Here is a 23009-nt window from a genome sequence, read left to right as displayed (position 1 = left end):
CTAAATACCGGTCGTAGGTAAGCCCAGGACATTGGAACAGACCTCGCAAGCCGCCTAGAAAACACCAGAATCTAATAAGGAATACGACTCGGAACAAACGAAAGTGACCTAGACGACAAATAAAGGAGTACGGTTGGAAGCTCGGCATATGAAACTTTTCCAGATCGAAGAAGATCTATGGCCTATCTATAAAAAGATACAATCATATCTCCGGAACCAGGAATGTTCGCCATGAGCCTTTAGAACTTGATTAAAGGCCTGACTGTAGGTTTCAAACAAGACCAAGATTTTTGAAATTGGTTCAATCTTCACCGTGAAAATAGAGCGGTTAGAAATAGCACACTCACCTACACACATCGACATTGTCGGATCTCGCCGTACGGAGCTCTTGGGGAGCCTTGGTCCAAAAGTCGATGTAAAAATGACATAACCTTTCCGTATGAGAAGGCAAACTTTGGCGGCTAAAGCAATCTGACCTGTCGAACAAATGTTTCGAACGAAAAAAAAGAACATATTCCCACTTCTATCCAATACCGGATCACTGCACAGTGATACCGAAGTGGTAGAAAACAGAAAAAAAAAATTTCCTTCACCATAATAATTTTTTTTCAATTCTCAGCTAAGTGTAGGATCACAGTTTAATGCATAATAATTTTTGAATAAGAAATAATCTCAACGTATTTTTTCAAAGCTAATGTATTTTCAACTTTTTCATTCTTCCATACAAAATTTATGGCACAATGAAGATGTTTTGCGACTACAGTTTTAAAAAGGTAGGAAAGGGCTGTCACTGTTCGATAGTATTTTTTCTCTACTTCTCATAAATCACTATGCGATCCTGTGAATCTCTGTGCCTTGAAAGTTTGCGGAGTCGAGACCTGGAGTAAAAATCACAGAAAGAAGGACTAGACTTCTAAGTATGAAAGCAGTTCTACATCAAATCGTCCAGAAATGGCAAAATTCTGGCACGACCCCCTTCGATTTGCACGAAACTCTGCATGTGTAATCGATACGGAGAATAAACACGGAAAGACCGAAATTAGCATTTTGGCGAAAAAATTAGTTGATTTTTTGATTTTAGTTAGTTATTTTTTGAGACAACTAAAAAAATCTTACTTTTGCTAATTTAGATTTTTTAAATCTGATTCTCTTAATAATAATAAAATATTTGTTGAAATGGCTATTTTTTTTAGTTGAATTCACCAATTAAACGTGCTGTCATTTCTTAGCTAAGGCACGCTTCATATCCATTGAACTAATTTTTTAGTTGAATTAAAGAAATAAAACGTTGTTTTCAACCAACATAAATGGTTGAATTGGTTTTTGCAATTAGCAGCTATATGGCGCTCGTTAACACCGTAATGACTACTAGCCACTAGATGGCACACAACTACCGAAAAAAATTTCATCTCGCGGTTATCTTTTCTATATTTGCAGGTATAAATACGATGTTGTATTGGAAAAAAAGACATAAGCGAAACATAAACTTCTTTTTGAAAAATGTTACTTCTAAATCGCTGTTTTCTTCATTCGACTTCGCGAAATCGACTCTCTCACTGAAAACTTTGAGCACTCGGAAAACAAAAACCGAATACAAGTAGTACACCGGACGGCTTAGCCCGGAATGAGAAGATACAAAAAAACATCATTTGACGTATACAATTAGAGTGCAACATTCGAAACTCACTTCACTGTTTCCCGTAAAAACATTATTACCCACAATCGCTTCAACTGCGCACAAATTCTGAATAAATACACTTTCCACTAACAGTTTACGTCATTTTTACATATCGGTTTAAAAATTTATATAGGGATATATCGTAACACATGCGAAAAACATCTAAACAATTTGCGAGCAGTTTCAACAAGACTGTCCCTTTTAGCTTTTTAATAGATTATTTTGCTTTGACACTACTGTCCTTCAGTAATGACGGTGATAGATAAATAGAATCAAAATTTCTGATTTTAATAACGAAATTAGTTGTCAATGAGAATTTCGTGTTGGATCGAAATATTGCTGGTTTGTGTCCAGAATATTCGCCAACTAAACACATTCTCTAAAAATAAGAGTTTTTTTCAGCACAGTAAATTCTAAATTTTAACTAATTTTATAGTTATTTTGAAAATTTTGTTGTTAAAATCAACTAATTCAAAAACAGTAATACGAATTAGGCGCAGAGCTAATTTCGGTCGTTCCGTGAAGCAGTTTTCGCTGGTCTAGAGATTTTTTTCACACAAGACTAATTTATGAAAAGGGTCTACGAAAATTTTGTCCAGGAAGCAATTGTAAGTAGAAAGCAAAAAATCAATAATTTTTTTTTCAAAATTCTCAGTTATTCCATGGCATGATTTTTTTTTAGTTTTGTGTCACAAAAAACGTCAAGTTACTATCAAACTAATGAATGTTTAAAAAGTTGGATAAAAAGTTTCCCGAAGAAAAACTTTTGAACGATTTTCGCGACACGATGTTTTCATAGGAATAAATGTGTCTGAACAATGAACTATTATTCTTCAAGCTAAGCTCAAGTAAAAAGTTAATAAAGAGCCACTTCCTGAATGCAGTCGCTAAAATGGATATGTCATGAGAATACGATTTTTTTTTAAAATTAGTCTGGGTCTTCCAGCGCCAAATTTATTGTTTTTGTAATCCTCATGAAATTTTGAATAAGGAGTGCATCGAAAATAAGCTATCCACATACATTTGTGTTGTACGCATGTATTTGTGATGGGTTTTTATACTCAGATCATAGCATGCTGTGCGTTTGGCTTTCGTTTGTTCACTTGTTTGTGCGGTTGAAATTGTGCGTTTTCAAAATGTCGCGTATTGAAAAGGAAGTAAAAATTAAGGTTCTGGACACATGACTAAGTGAGAAGGGTATTACTATGCGAAAATTGGCGAAGCGGTTTGGAATTCATCATGCCAGTGTTAAAACCACCATTAATAAGTTTGGGAAACACTATTCTTTGGATGAGCTACCAGGAAGAGGCAGAAAATCCAGTTCTTCCAACCCGAAACTGGACAAGAAAGTGGTATCTCTAATCATGAAGAACAAATCAATGTCAATACGTGATTTGGCCAAAAAAGCAGGAACAAGTGTCGGAATGATCCAGCGAATCAAGTGGCGAAATCACCTGAAGACCTACAAGAAGCAGAAAATCTCGTAACAAAGTGTAGAATAGAAGAAGCGAGCAGCAACAAGGGCCCGGAAATTGTATTTGCGTCTTTTGCAGTGTCCGGATGCATGCGTTTTGATGGGCGATGAGACTTATGTAAAGAAGGACTCAAAAATCCTTCCAGGTCCACAATACTTTACAGTCGTCGTTGGGGAGGATGTGAGCGATGCGGACAGGTCAAGTGGAGAAAATCGGTCGAAAGATACTGGTATGGCAAGCAATATCTTCCTGTGGTTTGAAGTCAACCATTTTTTACACTACCGGAACCAGAAATGCAGAAATCTAACAATCTGAGTGTCTCCAGAAGAGATTGCTGCCTTTGTATTAGAAGCATAGTACACCTCCACTGTTTTGACCGGATTTAGCGTCGGATCACTATGCCAAAACCACTGTCAACTGGCTTGCGGGAAAGGGAATAAATTTCATTGGAAAAAATTTCAATCCACCAAATTGCCCTCAGCTTCGACCCATCGAACGTTGTTCGATCAAAAGTTCGAAAATTCGTGAAGGAAAAACTTAAATTTCATCCGGTTTTTATTATGCTCAACTTTAACCTCGTACAATAAAGGATCAATTTTTAGTTTGAATTAGGTTTTAGGTATCAGACCATAATGGCTCAGATGGCACGTTCCTCACGTTTATCGGAGATTTGTGCCTTACATTTGTGCCAACTAACTCTCAGCGACAACGTGATGCATACGATTATACGACAGCTTCGCCAGTAACATCGGGAAATAATTTAGAAGAAATACCATAAGCGGCTTTACTCTTCTCAGCATGCTCCCACCACAGCTATCTAGCTGATGATTAAAGGAATCAAAATGGTGAAGTGTTTAATAAAGGTATTTCTGGAAGTTATGTATCTCTCAAAAGCAGTCAGAGAGCTCAGGTCTGACAACTATCGTCAAGAAAAGTAATCTAAAAAAAACAATTATTCGAGCATCCACCACAAAATGAATCTGGAGAAGTTCAGACAGTTAAATTAAAGACGAAATTTATCGAACCAGATAAAATACGTATACTCTCAATTTTATTTAACTCGTGGTCTGTTCCAACGACGATGAAGGAATTCACAGCCGCAAAAAGTATTCCCCTCTAATTGATTGTAAAGCGCCTTATTGTGTAATTCGCCGGTAAGAACAAAGAATTGTTAACTCCGCGAATGTAAAAAATACCCCACCTCTTCAATTCTTGAGAAAAAAATTGTTTATTTTGCGATTTATGGATTTAGTCTCGAAACCTCATGAATGCGTTGTGTATGTGAAGTTTGTTGGTTTGCTACACATTCCAGGAATTAATCAGCTTGGACTGACGTATTGGCATGATGCTAAAAACCCCTTTACAGCGCAATTGAACTGGAATCCGAATCAGTAAAGAATATGATTCTTATATCGGGCTCACTCACACCCCGTTGCTAAGTGTGAATCCAATTCAATTCTTTGAACGATTCAATTCATTAAATTTCGCCTGGAACACTTTGATTCAATCTCGTTGGATAGTTTTTTTTTCTAAAACTTTCGGTATCTCCGGAATCGGAAGTTGGATCTGAAAAAAAATCGAGAATTGAATCTTGAATCTAATATGGTTAAAATTGGTTGAGCCATTTTCGAAAGAAGTTACTGAATATTTTTTCACTTTTTTGGTGCATATCATCCTGTAATTGCGGAACCGGAAGTAGGATCCAAATGAAATTCAGTAAATTTGTATGTATTTGTAGACCTTTCATTTGAATCTAAGTTTGTGAAAATCGGTTCGGTTATCTGTCACCAGAGCTTAAAATTGTCACGCATTCTCAATGAAAGAAACCATTCCAGCAGTCTCATTTTCAATGTTTTACTGTCTCATTCGTAAATGACCGACACCAGAACAAACGAGGAGAGACGAAGCAGTTTCGTTTCTCATCGAAAAAATGAGAGAGCATAATTGCCAACGTCACTCTTTCCTCTGTGACAAGACGAAACCAAACTAACGTCTTCAGGTAGCAACAGCAGAATTTCAATTCTCATTCTTTCATCGATGTATTGAAATTATGTGACGCTTGGCTATAAAAAGTGACCAAAATATGGTAAATCGAAGTAATTACATCCCAGAACTTCTTTGGAAACCAAAACTACTACAAATTCGAGCACCAACAGTTAAAACTTATTGTGAAACCTTTTTCTGTCGTTTTCAATTCTCACAGCTTTGGTTGAATATCGACGCTGCATACTATGGGATTTTCACTGAAAACTGCAAATGACTGAAAGGGCAAATGAAAGAAAAAACACAATTTTGAAACTACTGTCCCGCTTATGTCATTGACTGGACATGGATTTCGTTCTCATAGTTTGCAAGCGAAGCTGAGAGTGACAGTAATTTCTTGTCATTTTCGTCTATTTTTCAGTCAATGAAAATGACTTTTATTAGCTCTGTCTGTCACACACTCTGACATTTTCTCAGTTTGTCCAGGTGCATTACATAGCCTTTCTATACGAGAAAGGCAAAAAGGTAATTTATAAAATCAAGCGTTGCTTCATATCACTTTTAGATGGATCGAAAATTTTACCATATAATATCAAGATAGGAATATATTTAGTGACGTTAAATTATAAATAAAAACTCATCCAGCAGACGTTTATCAGCTTTATATTTAGGATTTTTGCCAACTTTCGCACGAAAAAGCATCACTGTGCACTGCGATCCGTTGAATGTGCTTCTGTTCTTCATAAAATCAAAAGTCAAACTAATCGTCGGCGAAGCATGGCACACTTCGATTGCATTGTACTGCATTGCAGTGCCCATGTTGAAATTTTCGGTTTCACATGCCGAGGATAGAAGCGAACAAAATTAATCGTTTTGATTTCTGTATTCTGATTATTCAAACATCGTAACTACTTTTCGAAAGATTTGCCCGTCTGCCAGGAAAGGATGGATCAGAACCGTGTTTTTTCTTTGCTCTGTGTCTGGTTGCGCAGATAAAATCTCTCGCGGTGACTTTGTCGGAAGCCAAATTGAAATGGAAATGTAAATGAAATTATAATTAAAACTGCAACACCATCACCATTTCCGGATCCTTCAGCGGCGTAGTCATCGTCAGGCACGTACTGCGGAGGGGGGCCGGGGGAAAACTTTGTCAGTCAGAGTTTCCACGTTCGGAATATATTTTTTTTTTCAATTAAGTATTTGCCTTTTGTTTGACCGTGTATGTAGAAGTCTGCGTCGTACCGGGAAGTCATCTAGTTTTTTCTCGTTTCGATAAGCTTTCAACTTTTATGCCCCGTTCAAAGACATAACATTAATTGGCTGTGCAAATGAATTGTTAACCGGTTCTACGGTTCAGCCTAGATACGATACACTGGATACCATCTCCCCAAGTTGAGTGCTATTAACAGATTTTACCCGTTGTCATTTTCTGCATCGTCATATGGTCGTCGAGTAGTTGTTACTATACAGTGGACTGAAATGTGCTTCGCATGTTATATTTAGATAACCTGTATTGTCCTGTGCAACTATATTCGTAGCTATCGGCGATGGGCAAGATTCCAACATTCGTTCAGGGTCATCCAGTGGCTCTTCTGTCGTTTATCATCAGCCAACCATTCGACCAGCCGCTGTCAAAATGTCATCCGAAGGTGCGATGTCGCGTACGGACATAGCAGGCGGGGTCCAGTAATGCATGCATGCATAAGTAAATTCATTTGATTGGGAAATGCCACCACCACTGTGAGTAACGGTGGTGACATAGCAAGTGCCTACTAAGAATGATATAATCAAAGCGGATCGATTGGAATTCACATAATAATCGTCACAGACAACATACAAAGATTGTGCCTAAAAAAACCGTTGGATCGACGACTCTCAACGCTTCTCAATTTCCTTTGCAGCTGACCACCTGACAGGACGGACAGACTAACTGCCAACAGCTTTGTTTCTTTTTTGTTTTCGCTTCAAGGTGACGAATAAAACCACTATTCAAGTGTAGTCTTATTTAATTACTTGCGAAGCATCGTCTGGTCGGAACGCTGAGCTGAGCTGAGCTTTATCACAATGGACTGCAGCAAGGTAGGGTCTCTGACGAGGGGTCTGAGCCGTCGGCATCGGGTGGATTGTGAATGCAGCAGGCCTGAAGGCCTGAGGTTCGATTGAGATGAGGGCTCTTTGCGGTATCACAACACTGTTGTTGGCACTGAAAGAAAATACCAGCACCGTACAAACTGGGAAACGATGGAAGATCGCAGCATAGGTCAATCGGAAGACTTTCTTAGTGCATATCTTCTTGTAGTTTGCTACGATTATCCGTTCCTGGTGCGAACAAGACTGGCGACAATCTTCTCTCAATACACAAATGTAGCGATGATTAAATGGAATCACGTGATAATTATCTCTGATAACAATGAGCGTGTGATGACATGCATTCCTGCAGTATCAGGTTTCATGCGGTTTTCGATATGCTGCGACTACGTTCGAGGAGGATTTACAGTGGCAACTCATTCTGTCAAAGGCGTGCAAATTAATTGCTTTATTATCATCAATTATTGTTCATATCCTAATCAATCGAGTCTAAGACTCTCACTGCGTTCACGAGTATTGACCATTTGAAACGTTGAATTTGTATGTACCGATATGGATGTTGAAATTAGAATTAGAAATGAGAGAACGTATAACTATGTACATTTGCTTCACTGAATGATTTAATTTTGACGAACGAACGAGACACTTGTACTGCTTGAGGATAGGAAACAACAGTTTGCCCAAGCTCAATGGAAATATTGGGGTTGTCCGCTTGGTCACAAATGACCACTCTTTTCAACAATTTTGCGACATCCGGTGTTCGATTTTAACTCCTGCAGTTTTGTCACATTAATCAATTTAGACTACTTTGCGTGCGAGTAGTTTGAATTTTCGCGATGGAGAAGCAAAATTTTGACAGGTTGCTACTCTTGCAATTGCAAACCCGTTTAATATAATTAAAACAAAAGCTTTTGAACTTCACATGCAAACTTTTGAACCTTAAACGCAATATGAGACGGCAGAAGTTTAAATAATTTCCGTATCTCGTTCAATGGCAGGCTAAAGAATACAGGAATACGGCGGACATTAAAATTTTTTTCTGAATGACTCTATTTCGAGTTTTGATGATATCGTTAATATAGATGTCCTTGTTTGTTTATATGTGGAGATAATTGCTAATAAATATTTTCACCTAAAAATCGATTCAATTTCGAAGCCAGAATAATTTTTTACTACGAGGCATCTTTATAAAATTCACCCACTGGAAGAGTGAGAAGTTTTTGATCGTAAATGGGAGCGGGTCATTTCGCCGAAAGCCATTTCGCCGAAAGTCGTTTTGCCGGAAGGGTCATTTCTCCGAAAGAGTCATTTCGCCGAAAGAGTCATTTCGCCGAAAGAGTCATTTCGCCGAAAGAGTCATTTCGCCGAAAGAGTCATTTCGCCGAAAGGGTCATTTTGCCGGAAGAGTCATTTCGCCAAAAGGGTCATGTCTTCTGTATGTTATGCCTCCTGTATCGGCGGCACAAAGCTTCTTTGCTTTAGTTAGGTCCAAACGAGCCGTAACGAGGTCGGACAGCACATGAACCAAAACTATGTGGCATAGCCGCATTAGATATTTTTTTCATTTTCACTTAACAACATAACGGGCGTTAACGTTCATTTGTCTTTATTTTAAATCAATTCTAATTACGATTTTAAAACGATTTCAGGATTCGGCGAAATGGCATTCGGCGAAATGACCCTAATGCATCGTATATATCTCTTGCTGTATCTAACGTATTAATATAATATTTGCTTCATGCCGTCAGAAATATGATCAACAATTTATGATGAAATTTTCAATTGTACGATTGACTCACAAATAATTCAAAATTAAAGTTTTCTGGAATATTCGGTATCAATGAGCAACAAAGAGGAAAACCCCTAACGTGGGTTAGTCTCTCTCGAACCCGCGACCACAATTTTAAGGTAATAAGCAATTTTTTATTACTGCTTTACCTACTGGGTAGGTAATACTTGATACTTGACAATATACTATTAATACTTGATATATTTCATTCATTCTAGCCTCCGCGGTTCAGTGTTGCGAAAATATCAAACTATCAAATATCACCACTGAAAAAAACCATACCCGATTTTACGTATCGATTATTACTATTCGTAGAATCAACGATGATTCTGATCACTCGAAGAGAGTGATGAACAAAATCTCATCCCGTTCAATATCGTTGGATTGTTGTAATCTGTTGATATAAACGATGAGGAGGTTTTATGCCTGCTGGAATGAGAGATTGTAATATTTCAGCTACATTGGGCTTTTTTCTGTTCCAAATAAATAAATATCACCATAGTGATGTTACATAAACTCGCACGTGATAATGAAATGAAAATCATTCTCACGATTATGAGCCATGCAGCGATTTTCACTGAACATGGAGGAGAAATATTCGGATCAGGGTCATTTCGCCGAAAACCATTTCGACGAAAGCTGTTTCGCCGAATGGGCCACTTCGCCGAATGTCATTTCGCCGATTTCTGCAATTGTCTTAAGGGCTGATGACAGTACCGTAAAGTGGTAGGTTTTTTGCTATTTTCCCGTTACAAATTAAATTTTCTTGAAATTAAATTTTCTGTGAAATTTTCAGAATGATTCATTGAGTTTAGCGGTCATGTTGTATTTTTTTCTGACTGAAGAACTGCAGAAAAATGGAACGCTCGGAAATGCATACCTCTACTTGGTCATCGAATATCTCGGCTTTGAAGGCTTGTATCATAAATCTACCGTGACAAAGTCTAGATAATTGAGTTTAGATGCGATTAGTACATAAAACATATATGTCATCGCGATAAAAATAAAGTCTTGTATTTTTCTGTGAAACAAAGTCAGTTTCAATGCATCCACCATTTTTTTCGCTTTGGTTTCCTGATAGCATTCTGAAAAAGAAGAGAGAAATAAAATTGGCTCGACAAGGCTGCCAAACATACAGACATTCAATCTTTGTGAAAGTTGAATATTTTTTCATTGTTCATTGGAATCCATGTAATGTCCAACCCATACGATAGATTAATGTGATAAAACTTCTCATCAACATAATAAAATGTATGCTGGCAACCCGGCACATTTTGCTCATATACGAGAGAGTACAAGAGAAATACGATGGGCAAAGGGAATTGAGCGAGCCACGTGGTCGATTTAAAACTCAACACGTGGCCCTCTGTCCTCAGACCATAATATTTTAATTGGAATTGATTTAAAATAAACACAAATGAATGACAAATGTACTTCTTAAATAAAGTTTGATTCATGAACATCAGAAAGGAGTTCCCAAGGAAACTTGTGGACTATTAGCCATTAAGCATCAAAGCAATTGCATAGGTGTATCTACCAAGCAAATGATCTATTCGGCTAAACGACTTTCGACGAAATGGCATTCGGTGAAACGACTTTCGGCGAAATGGCTTTCGGTGAAATGACCCGCTCCCAAATATTCTGCTGTTTCTGCGTTGTACATTTATGATAAATATATATGGGACATTCCACGCAAAATCAGCCATCCATTTTTTTTCATCTAACTATATTTTTTCGGTAAAGAACTCGAAGATATTCGACACGTATTTTTTTATTTCAATATGGTGCGTGAAATTTTCGAGATATATTTTTTTGTAATTTCGCGTTTACAAAAAAGAACCTTTTTTTAACAGCCTATACTGTAAAATCTACTAAAGAAACAAAAATTCGTCCAAGATGTTAATTTAATGAAAAAAGTTAAAAATAATAAACAAATAAAAAAATTTCAAACTTGGGCCTAAGTTTTTTTCTTTTTTTAGTTGAAAAAAGGAGCCCTAGGGTTTGAACACATTCTTAATAAAGAATAATTCTTTCGGAGCAGTGAATTTTTCAATCACGACCCCGTCAAAGGCGACGAGTCCTGTTAAAATTTTGTCTTATTCTTTGGAGTAGACTAGAAGGGCAACTGAAACTATTGAGTTGTGAGCAACAAAAATTATAATTATCGAAATGTGTTCAGTATCTAGCGAGGAAAGTCGATTGAAAAAATGATATGCGAATGCAAGGGACGGGACTCGAACTCGTAGCTAGCTGCTATCTGCTGGGAAATTGTATTGTTAAACTATTCTGCATATGAAGATACAAGGAGAGACTTCAGATATTATAGGAATGTTAAATATTTAGAGACATATAAACATTTAAACACATAAACAGGAAACATTAGTTAAAGTGAATTTCTATTGCATTTTAGAAGTTCATACACTTCTCTGTATAATGTTTGTTGATGCAAAAGATGAGGAGGTTTTATGCCTGTTGGAGAGAAAGTTTTAGCTGAACTAGCTCCACTAGGTTTTTCCCTGCTAAACAATAAACAATAAACATCTAACAAAATAGAAAATAAAGATTCTTGACGATTGGTTCAGTAATTTTTCATTTATTGAGTTAACAGGTAATTTTGAGAAAATGCGCTTCACAGGTTAGACTTTTTAAAGAAATGGTAGGGCGTGCGTAAATTCAAATAACCATATTCTCGAAAGTGTTCGAAATTCATCTTTGAAACTTTGCAATGAAGTTCTCAGACGCTATATCTATCGATAATCGATTGGCCACTATTATTATATATGGAAAAAAATTTAATCCGATTACCAATTTTTCATAGATCGAAGTAAAAAGGTAATCGGATGGTTCAATGACCGGTGAATATGGCGGTCGTGACAGTTTTCGCGACTTTCGAAGCCTGGAATTTGCCATTGGCACAAAACAACATTACTTTGTCGTGACAATCTTTATATTGATGCCGCTTTTCCTGCGAAGCTCGGCTCAAACGCATCAATTGTCGTCGGTTTTCGTAATGAGTGATGGAATCTGAGCGAATTAACGTTTGGAGTTTTCGAACATTATTTCCCGTACCTACGAAATCGACAACCGTGGTCCAACACAGCTGAAGTGAGTTTCTGTGATCATAAACTTACAAGACCTTAAAACGAAATATAACCTACTGGTTTTTGAAAAATTAGCTTCCATTTGAACCTACAATTAAGACTTTTTTTCACTAAATGTTGTGATATTTTGGAGAAATCTGAAATAAAAATTTCCTCTCACAAATTTCAGCTGAAGTAATATTCTATGGACTGGTGAGAACTTCACGCTGAATGTCAAACTATGGTAATATTTAAAAGTTCTTTGAAAATAATTTTTTTTCTAGCAAATTTGAAATAATGTTTTCTGTAAATTAAAGTTGGTTTTATATACAAACGATTATTATGCAAAAATTGGCACGGGAATTGGCTTCACTTGCGAAACTCCGAGTAGCTTTCTAATGTTCTAAAATTTCGGAAAAAACTTCAATTTTTTCCATTTTTTTTTTTAGGAAATATGAAATAATTTCCTTTCAAAAATTCCAGCTGAAGCAATATTCTATCGACTGGTAAACAAAAACATCTACATGATCGCTTTAAATTTCATGGCAAGTGTTAAACAATAGTGAAATTTGAAAAATTCTGTGCAAATATTGAATTTTGTATCAGGTATACAACTTTGCTTCCGCCGTTTTTTTTTTAATTTAAAGCTTTTTTGCGAAAAAGTGCTTACAGATGTATTATTCAACGTATTGTCCGTCGCAAGCGAAAACTTTTTCCCATCTTTCCGGCAATTTTCGGATCCCAGTTCGAAAAAAGGAGTCCTCTTTTGACGCTATCCATGAAGCAATCCATTTTTCCAACTCTTCGAAGGATTTAAAATGTTGAACTGCCAGGCCGTGTGCCATCGAACGGAATAGGTGAAGTCAGAAGGGGCGACATCTGGGGAATACGGCGTGTGGGGCAAGACTTCCCATTTCAGCGTTTCCAGGTACTTTTTGACCACTTTTGCGACGTGAGGCCGAGCATTCGCGTGTTGGAGGATGACTTTGTCATGTCGCTCTTGATATTGTGGCCGCTTTTCTTTTAGCGCGCGACTAAGGCGCATCAGTTACGTTCGTTCAGTTGCGATCTCCTGTGAAGGTTTCACCCGGTTTTAAGAACTCGTAGTAAATCACACCGAGCTGATCCCATCAAATACAAATCATAACCTTGGTGCCGTGAATATTCGGTTTTGCCTTCGACGAAGTAGCATGCCCGGGTTTTCCCCATGATTTTCTGCGTTTAGGATTATCGTATCGAACCCACTTTTCATCACCGGTTACGGTTCGATGTAAAAACCCCTTACGATTTTGTCTTTGAAGTAGTTGCTCACATACAAACAGACGGCGCGCGATGTCCCTCGGTTTCAACTCGTACGGTACCCAGTTTCCTTCTTTCTGAAATAGCATGCTGACTCACTCCCAACGATTCGGAAAGCTCTTCTTGGGTTTTGCACGAATCTTCATCAAGCAATGCTTCTGGTTGTACATCTTTGAAGGTTTTTTTTTCTCTTCCACCACCATGTTTGTCTTCGACATCGAAATCACCATTTTTAAAACGTAAGTTTCTGAGAGCATTCGATGCGCTTCAGCTGCATTTTTTTTCGAATTGTAACAGAAAAGTAAAACTTCCCGCAAATGGGCGAGAATTGGGCACATTACAAGACATTTTCGAGCGTGAATAATACGAAAACAAGAACAACTGTCACTGAAACGGCGATGACAATTCGACCGTCCCACGACAAAAGGACCTAACTGCAAATGACAGTTTCTCTCTGTTTACTTTTTCTTTCACGATTTACCGAACTGATTTTATATTTAACGCTTTACCCTTCGCAAAACTTTCAAGGTAAAACTACAAGCTTTCGATTTATATTTGAAACTTTAGAAAATTTGCAATAATGGCTCCGTAATAATCAAAAGAGAACGTAAACAAAGAGAGGCTCTCATTTGCAGTTAGGCCCTTCTGTCGTGGGACTATCGAATTCGTTAGGCACTGTACACACACACTATAAAGGCATTATTATCTAGGTATGTATTTTGACCAGCCTCAGCCGGTACAGCCACCTATCGGAAAACGGCGGAAGCAAAGTTGTACACCTGATAATTCATTTTTAAGTAAATTTTAAATTAATTCTTTCTGTAAATCAAAACGCTGGTATCAAATTCAATCGATTGAACAGTCAACTACTTCAAAATTGGAAAAAGTTCTATATAAATATCAATTTTTGTTAGATTTTTCTCTCCTAAATTATGTAGCTGGAATTATGTGCAATGTATGAAACTCATATGTCATCTTTTTGAATTTAAAGAAATATAACAAATAATGTGTTTCCCATTATTTATGCTAAGATTTTAGCTTACCTTTTTTATCTGAACTATACGTAATTAATTGCGAACAGATTTATTTTTCTAATGTTTGTAATTTTTTCAAAATCGGATCATTAACGGCTGAAATATGGTCAGTCAAAGTGAGCGTTTCAGTTATTTTTTCAAATGACTTTGGTTGTAACTTTTCATAACAACTTTGGGTGGTCATATTTTGCGTTTTGAGAGATATTATTTCAAATGAATTTATCTCTATAATGGTGATGAAACTTTTAAAATCGGTCAAATAATATCATTTTACTAATGAAGTCACTCCAAAATGATTGAAATTTCTTGCTACATTCAACTCATAAAATGATATTCTTTGTCGTTATTCACCAACACGATTTAGCCACTACCCGTCCATTAAATACTGCCACGTCTTGGCTACGGCTGTTCCGCGTGCTGCCTACGTCTTGGCGCATTCCGGGGAAACAGCTGAGAAGCATAGACAGCTTCAATTGTACAGTTGAACCGTGAGAGTGTGAGAACTGGTGAGCAAATTCGAAAAGAGTAATAATCAACGTGGTGGGTGGAGATGGGTGGCACTCACACGAAATGTCACTGGCGAACGAAAAACAAAACAGTAGTCAGTGCTGGAACACACAAGTCAAAAATAAAATGTACAAAACCGTGGCATGCTTAGTTAACTTGTTAGAGATTTTTGAGGTTTATTCGAGTGCTGTGTAGCAGCAAAGTTAGGCGGTTGACACTCACTTATTCTCCGGTGTCGGAAGATTTTCCGGTGGCACTCACGCGTTTTAACGAGGGATCCAGCGATGGTACGGTCTACCATCGTTTGCACGAAAACCTAGTCGCTGTGCTACTCCACATGACCATCGTCGTCCGTCGTTGGGATGGCGGCTGCTCGTCCAGTCGGAGTGGAGTCAGTTTTTCACTTGCTCCCAACCGGTACGGTCGCATCTGTCTCAGAGTTGAAAACTTTACTGCTGAATGTTGTTATTACCGGATGGACCACTTTTTTTCTTCCGATACAAGAAAAAGGTGTTGCCTAGTGGTTCCTTTTTAACGCCCGATTGTATGCCGTGTAGATTGTCGTAAACCGAGGTTAAATTTCTCGATACGGGCCGGTTCACATGGACGGTACGAAAGGGTCTAATCTTCGGCTCGGGTCTACTTTGCATCTACGCACCGTGAGATGAAACTGCGATGATAGTGTAAAATTATCGATTCGCAATGGTACCAATCGTGGTTCTTTTTCGTGCCAAATAAGCGTCACCCTGCTGCTGTGTTATTCGAGAGATCTAACAGTAAGCCAAAACAAGAAAGTAGTCTTCTAGCAAATTGTATAAATTACATAATCTTCTTCTTGACGGTGCGACAGATGAGATAGTGTAGAGTGGATTGCTTTGATAATCCGTCGGTTGCATAAATTGGATTACCCGATGGATCCTTTGGTGATGAACGCGAACAGGAGCTAGAGTGGGACGGAACGACAGTGTTTTGCTCCCGTGACAAAATTTATGGCATGCTACATAGTCTGGGAGAAGAGAAAGTCTCACACACGTGTATTACTCGATGTGTGATAAGTGAATCATTGTCGAAGATATGCGTCAAGTGGATTATAAATTGGATCATTGGAGTCAATTTAACGTGTAAAAATATGTGCAAGTTTCATGTCAGTGACGTGACGGGATCCGAACCAAAGACAAGGTTCACATCGAATGACACCGGAAAAATTCCATTAGAACGATCCACTTAAGACAAAAAAAAAACACACATCCAAAGTCAGTGGAACAAACAGCTCAGCTGACGGTTTGCTTCGTCGATAGTTTGGCGAAGGTCTTATGGAAGTGAGTTTCCGTCAGTCAGCCTGGGAATGAGTGATTGATGGATCGATGATCCATCTAGTAGGTGCCGAAAAGTGGATTGGCCCGTGCACTGAGTGAAGTATCAATGCAGTATGGGGAATGGGGCGCTCTCGGTAGACAATGTGCAAAATCCCGTTCGAGTAGGAAAATGAATCGAAGTAGTCGCTGAAGCGCAATGTGGAAAGATTGATGATACAGATCTATACTATTTTATCGTAAGTCCGGTTTCTTCTCGGAAAAGAGGAAAAAAATGTGTGGTGAAAAGCATTAACGATGATAATGATGTCCCTTCGCTGGTGGTGCGCGTAGAATAAATGCCTGGGGTGACAACAGGGAATAAGAGAAAGCAGAATAATAATACGATTATAAATTAAAGCTGCCAGCAGCTGTTTGTGTCAAGTGGGCAAAGGGCGCGTGCAAAGGAATCTGACAGTTCTGGTGTTGTTATTGCTGTGGTGTTGTGTCTGGTGATTCCGGACGGATGGTGCGTAGCGGCGATGACGGAGCAAGTGTTCTGGAGATGTTTCGAATGAACGTTCGGCACCAACGCAGCAACTTCCGTGGATCGAAGGTTTGGAATTGTTGATTTATGCCGGCATTCGTGCGATGGGGTTCCACGTGCCCGACCCGATACGGTTTATAGTTTTAAGAAGAAAGGTTTTTTTTGCTTTCTGCCGAAAAACAATACATGTGAGAATGTAAATTGCTTGCCGCATTGCTTAGGATTATCGTCTTGTCACTTTGGGCAAGTGTTAGATCGTTGGGTCGAAAATTACATCCAGAACATTCGAATGTGGGAACTCTGAACGTTTATTTTTGACTTCAATCTAATCCTCAAGATTAATTGACATTGTCATGAGCAACAACAACTTCGTTTATGCGGAGGTTTTAGGCTATAGTACATAAGGAAAATCCTTCGGGAAAGTAGAGAAAAACTAGAAAATTGGTTCGTTTAGAATTGGAAATTTTCCATTCAATGCATGCTAGATCTTCAATGATTGTTTGGCGCCTATCGAGTTATGCAATGCTGCTGCCCGCTGCACAGTGGTTCAAAAGTCCAATTTCACGCTCTTAATTTATTTATTTATTTATTTATTTTAGTAGTTTGATTCCATCTGACTGAAGTCTACATGAAATATTACCTTATATTATATCGATGAACTATTTTTAATCCGTGTTATGAATCGGCAAGATGGTTCTCCGAATTCGAAAAACACTTCGACAGATGTAAAAGTGCGGATCATTGATGTAAACGGTTCGTAAAGTCCAAAGCTAGTACGATGGAAGCGAGGTACAAGTAAGGATCCATGACGCAGAGATCTGGATGGCACTCGGATGCATAACGATGATTAGGGCTGTCGACTTCTCCATTCAAAAGCTTTGCAACAAATCCAGCCTGTTGGATACAACGACGTCGTTGAAGAGTTTCCATATTTACCGGCTTGCAGCGAGCATCATACGGTGGTAGATTTATCGGGTCACGTCAAGGAAGGTACCGCAAAGCAAATCTGATGAACTTGCGCTGCACGTTTTCGATCCTCAGGCTCCAGGTCAATTGATAAGGATGCCAAACAATTGAAGCATTCTCCAGTATTGGCCGTACGAGAGAGCAGTAGAGAGCTTTTAAACAGTACGGATCAGAAAAATGTTTTGATATCTTCGTGATCAACCCTAATTGTCGATTAGCTTTTGCGATTACTGCCGATCGATGCAAATTGAACGTAAGCTTTTGATCAAGTAGCACACCTGAATCGCTAAATTGGTGAGTTCTTTGCAGAATAACACTATCAATGACATAGTCGAATCTTATTGGCTGTTTGGTACGATGGTAGGACATAACCATGCATTTTGAAATGCTCACGGTCAGCTTGTTTCGATGACACCAGTCGACGAATTGATTTAATATTGTTTGAAGGCAAACGCAGTGCTCAGTAGATCGAACGATGAAATAAATCTTTAAATCATCGGCATACGCTAATTTACAGCCAGGCATCAGGATTCGTAATATGACGTTGAAATACAGAATGAACAGCAACGGACCTAGGTTGCTTCCTTGGGGTACTCCGGACGAGTTAAGAGAAACTGGAGGATTTAGTTGAGCCAAGCTTAACACGTAGAGTTCTGCAAGTCAAGTATGATCTCAGCCAAATCCCTAGTTTAGATAACTTTGCAAGCAGAATATCATGGTCAATTGTATCGAAAGCCGCTTTAAGATCCGTATAAATTACGTCCACTTGCGCTCCGTGTTCTAAGTGTTCTAAACAAGTTGTTGTGAATTGGAGAAGATTTGTGGTAACTGATCGTCCGGGCATAAATCCATGTTGATCGTTCGAAATATAGCATTTAGCTTTAGCAAGGAGAGCATTGCTAACAATAATTTCAAAAATTTTGGATGCAACTGAGAGACTTGTAATGCCAATTGATAACCAATGGATCAATAAGTCCCGAGACTAACAATGGAAACAACATTTTTTTTGCAAATTTTTTTTTATTCATCAACATAATCACCTTTTAGAGTGATACAATGGTTCCAACGTTTTTCCAATTTTTCAATACCATGTTTATAAAAAAAATTATCTTTCGCTTCAAAATAAGCTTCAGTTTCAGCGATGACCTCCTCATTTGAGCCAAATCTTTTTCCCTGGAGCATTTTTTTAAGATCAGCAAAGAGCCAGTAGTCACTGGGGGCTAAATCTGGCGAGTATGGGGGCTGGGGAAGCAGATCAAAGCCCAATTCGTTCATTTTCGCCATTGTTTTCATCGACTTGTGGCAGGGTGCATTGTCTTGATGAAAAAGGATTTTTTTCTCTGCATGTGCGGTCGTTTTTTTTTGTGATTTCCTCCTTCAAACGCACCAGTAAGTCAATATAATAATCACTGTTGATCGATTTACCTTTTTCGAGGTAGTCAATGAAAATCACGCCATGCGTATCCCAAAAAACTGACGCCATGACTTTGCCAGCTGACTGCTGCGTTTTCGGACGCTTCGGACGGCTTTCGCCAGCTGTGCGCCACTCAGATGACTGCCGCTTCGACTCTGGAGTGTAGTGATCTATCCATGTTTCGTCCATTGTCACGTAACGACGCAAGAAATCTTTTTTGTTGCGAGTAAATAGCGATAAACTGCTTTCTGAATCATCGACTCGTTGCTGTTTTTGTTCCATCGAAAGCAATCGCGGCACCCACTTGGAAAAAACCTTTTCATGCTCAATTTTTCATGAAGGATAGTAAACACACTTCCAAATGATATCTGATATATGATATCATCTCACGGAGCTTCACTTTACGATCTTTCATTATAATTTCTGTCACTTCACTCACATTTTCCGGTGTAACGGTTTCCACAGGTCTACCCGAGCGTTCCGCGTCATTTGTGTCGGTACGAGCACGTTTAAACTCGGCGAACCACCGACAAATCGTTGCTTTTGATGGACAAGAGTCCGGATAACATTTTCCAATCCATTGTTTCGCTTGCACGGTGTTTTTACCCATTAAAAAACAATGTTTTATCAAAACACGAAACTCGGTTTTTTCCCTTTTTTAAACAAACTACAAAACGACTTTAATCTAACCTCGATAACTCAGCTGTTTCTGGTCGGATCGACTTAAAATTTTGACCCGTTTCAAGCAAAGGTTAGTACTCTAGAAAGACGTGGTTACTGGTTTACTACGAGCGCCATCTCTGCTTTAGTCTCGGGACTTATTGATCCATGTGTTACCTCATTAAAAACGTGGTTTACGAGGTACAGTGCCTTCAGCAAAGTTGCTCATAATGATAAACGCCATCTTTTGGCAAATTTCATTTTTGTTATTAATCCCCTTAAAAGTGAGATAAAAATATTATTTTTGCTCAGGACCAACATAGGGGCTTAGTTACTTCGACAAAGTTGTTTAGAAAGTCATTTCAAACAAATTTGCTGAAGGTCGTAACTTGAGTGTAATTCATGATATAATGTATTTTATGAAAAGAGTGTTCTAAAACCAGTTTTTGTACAAAAACACATATATTTTTAATTTGTATAAGTTTTTCATGTTCTACAAAGTTTTTTATCATTAAAAACAACACAATTTTCTCAAACATACTATGCTGCTACCATTTCAATTTAATGAAATAGTGCCATTTTTATGATTTTTTTTTTACAAAATTTCAACTTGTCTATCATCAAAAGGCGCAGAAGGGCGCAGATGAGACTACTTACACATTAAACCACTTCAAAAGAGCTTTCATACCGTGGTTAAATTACTCGTCTGCGATCGTCTGCAGGTGAGATATGTTCTTTTCAAATATCCTTGTTCTGGACATTTGCAATGATTAAGTTCATTGTATGTCACATCAGATTTCAGTATATATTCATTACCATGGTACTTGCTACAAAATATGATTTTTTTGCACATTGAAGTCTATAAATGGAATAGTTTAGTAACAGTTTTGTCACGACTTTCGAAAAAATCAATCATCAAATTGAATTAAGTTATGTCATTTTCTGGTAGAGAAAAGTATGATTAAAACTCATTTTTTAGTTATTTGTATTTATTTTATGCTGACAATGTTTTTAACCAGCTAAAAGACTCTTAGCATCGTCCGACTTCTTGGACTATTTTGGCCATTCACGTAAATATCTTTTGGTTAATCCAATGAAACTAATAATCAATTTATGGGATCCCGATTCGTAAGTGATCTGGATTGCTCGCGTGTATAATACTCCCGACATCTGTATAAAAGAAACTTCTTAATCGTTGTGAACAGTACAATATAGCAAGCGTTTATCGATCTCCACTTTAATTGATGAATAGAGAATATTTATCCGCAGAGCTTTTCTATAGAAAAACTTACCAAAAAATGACACAACGTAATTCGACATGATGATTGCCTTTTTTCAAAGTCATGGCTTCTTATCACACTTTCAAAAAACGTCTGACAGTTACTTTCAAAAAAACGTCAGTAATGATTTCTAACCTTTTCTATTTGTAGACTTCGATGTCCATAAACATCATTTATTGTGAGAGTTACCATGGTAACGAATATATACTGAAATTTGATCTGATATGAAGTGAACCTTATCATTGCAAATGCCAAGGACAAGGATATTTGAAAAGAACATATCTCGCTTGCAGACGAGTAATTCCACCACGGTATGAAAGCTCTTTTGAAGTAGTTTAATACGTAAGTAGTCTCATCTGCACCTTTTTGCGCCTTTTGATGATAGACAAGTTGAAATTTTGTGTGCCTTAATATTATAATATATTATTGAATAAAAAAAAAAGTTGAAATTTTGTAAAAAAATCATGAAAAATGGCTCTATTTCATTAAACTGAAATGATAGCAGCATAATATGTTCGAAAAAGTTGTGTAGTTTTTAATGATAAAAAACTTTGTAGAACATGAAAAACTTATACAAATAAAAATATATGTGTTTTTGTACAAAAACTGGGTTTAGGACACCCTTTTCATAAAATACATTATATCATGAATTACACTCAAGTTACGGAAATAGTACCTTTAGCAAATTTGTTTGAAATGACTTTCTGAACAACTTTGTCGAAGTAACTAAGCCTCTCTATGTTGGTCTTGAGCAAAAATAATATTTTTATATCACTTTTAAGGGGATTAATCACAGAAACAAAATTTGCCAAAAAATGGCGTCTATCATTATGGGCAACCTTGCTGAAAATACTGTACCTCAAAACCCACGTTTCTATGAGTTATCAATTAAGAGCGTAAAATTGTGCTTTTGAACCACTGTGCGCTGGAGAGCAAAATATGAATACTAGATTATTAATAAATCCGTTTGGCGCCAAACGAGCTGATTGGTGCAAAAATTTCACTGAGCCTACTTGATTCACGTGTTTCTTTATTTCGAATTACATGTTCGATTAGGTAAGGGCGCCAAATGAACAGCACACAGGTTTCCATTTTCCGATATACAAATTTGGGTTCAATACCGTGAAGTCAAATTATAAAACGACTATAAGAAAAGAAAGTGATTAACGTTTTTTTTATGATTCGTTGTTTTCCTAAAATTACAGAAATGTGAATTGTATCTTCTTGATAGATAAAATTATTGCTTTCACAATGCACTGAGACAACAGGATCAGCACACCTCAGCTGCCACTTCAAATTAAGACCGTTAACTCGAACACCAAAACTGTTCGGCTATCTACTTTTTGGAACGATTCCATTCTAATTAGAATGATGTTTTCTGTTTTTTTTTCGGCTTAAATTTTTCATAGGCATTTTTCGTGCTATACCTTTGAAGGATTTTTTGGACGGGATTTTGTGTAATTTTTTCTCGAAACGACCTCGGAATTTCGTCAATTGCTTCAAATTACAAGTTCGGTTATTTTATTTATTTATTAGTCCAAACGCCTTCAATTGGCCCAAACGCGATTCGAATTATATCAACCCAGAGTACTTCGAAAACTATAAACAAAAATCTTTCATAATTTTCAAATATTTACATTTTTTGAAAAATATGCAACTTTTCGATATATTATTCCTCGATTCTAAAAATTGGACAGTATTTTATTTTGGACTTTTACCACAACATATAAAAAATAAAGAAAATAAAAAATACATTTTTTGAGATATTTGAATTTTAAGTGTTATTTCGAACATATTTTTTTTTCAGCTGTGCTAATTTTTTTTTACATAGTATCGGACCCACCGTTTTTTAAATACCTGTTTGAGAAAATTTTCTAGGGATTTTTTCTTAGTCCCTTCTCAAAAGTAAGGCTAAAT

At 37.4% G+C, this 23009-nt stretch overlaps 1 protein-coding gene across 2 annotated transcripts in view; it reads left to right on the top strand.

The window, feature by feature from the left end:
• Window positions 1–15315: 15315 nt before the first annotated feature.
• Window positions 15316–23009, top strand: part of LOC131426671 (protein artichoke) — a 49503-nt gene continuing 41809 nt past the window's right edge. The window contains exon 1 of one of the 2 annotated variants that reach the window (XM_058589560.1): window positions 15316–15709. The gene's annotated coding sequence lies outside the window, so the exon portion shown is untranslated. Of the gene's footprint in view, window positions 16842–23009 lie in introns of both variants that reach the window. The other variant, XM_058589559.1, reaches the window with a different exon arrangement.

Source organism: Malaya genurostris, chromosome 1 (assembly GCF_030247185.1).
Source record: "Malaya genurostris strain Urasoe2022 chromosome 1, Malgen_1.1, whole genome shotgun sequence".
Taxonomy (NCBI): domain Eukaryota; kingdom Metazoa; phylum Arthropoda; class Insecta; order Diptera; family Culicidae; genus Malaya; species Malaya genurostris.
The sequence above is the reverse complement of the archived record's forward strand: the minus strand, read 5'-3'. Positions and strand labels throughout refer to the sequence as shown.